At 44.7% G+C, this 533-nt stretch overlaps 1 protein-coding gene across 1 annotated transcript in view; it reads right to left on the reverse strand.

Moving 5' to 3' along the window:
- Positions 1–343: 343 nt before the first annotated feature.
- The window catches only part of plpp2b (phospholipid phosphatase 2b), a 58,963-nt gene continuing 58,773 nt past the window's right edge, over positions 344–533 (reverse strand). Inside the window, exon 6 of the mRNA XM_084310145.1 lies at positions 344–533. This exon is cut by the window's right edge and continues 2,511 nt beyond it. The gene's annotated coding sequence lies outside the window, so the exon portion shown is untranslated.

Here is a 533-nt window from a genome sequence, read left to right on the forward strand (position 1 = left end):
CTAGCATACCGTGCGGCAAAGGGAACCGCTCCCGCCTACCTCCGGTCAATGGTCTCTAACTACACACCCTCAAGACCCCTACGCTCTGCATCTTCTGGCCGCCTCAGACCTACTCCTATCCAAGCTCCAGGAGGGTCATCAAAGAGAAGTCGCCTATTCTCAGTCCTTGCCCCACAATGGTGGAATGAACTACCCACCCCAGTTAGGACAGCCGAATCACGTCCAATCTTTCGCCGTCGACTAAAGACGCACTTCTTCAACCATTATCTGAATTAAAAAAAAAAAAAAAAAAAAAAAAAAAAAATCTAACCCTAACTAACCGTACTGTCATGCACTTGTCCTAATAAACTAACCTACACTGTAGCACTCAACACTTTGATGAACATTGTTGCTCAGCTGATAGAGTTGTGCCCTTCCTGATGGCTTGTCGTACAGAACTTGTAAGTCGCTTTGGATAAAAGCGTCAGCTAAATGACTAAATGTAAATGTAAATGTAAAGAAGGAATACAGGGGAGTCTTTGAAGTGGGAATAG

This window comes from Notolepis coatsorum, assembly GCF_963971535.1.
Source record: "Notolepis coatsorum genome assembly, chromosome: 3".
In the NCBI taxonomy this organism is placed as follows: domain Eukaryota; kingdom Metazoa; phylum Chordata; class Actinopteri; order Aulopiformes; family Paralepididae; genus Notolepis; species Notolepis coatsorum.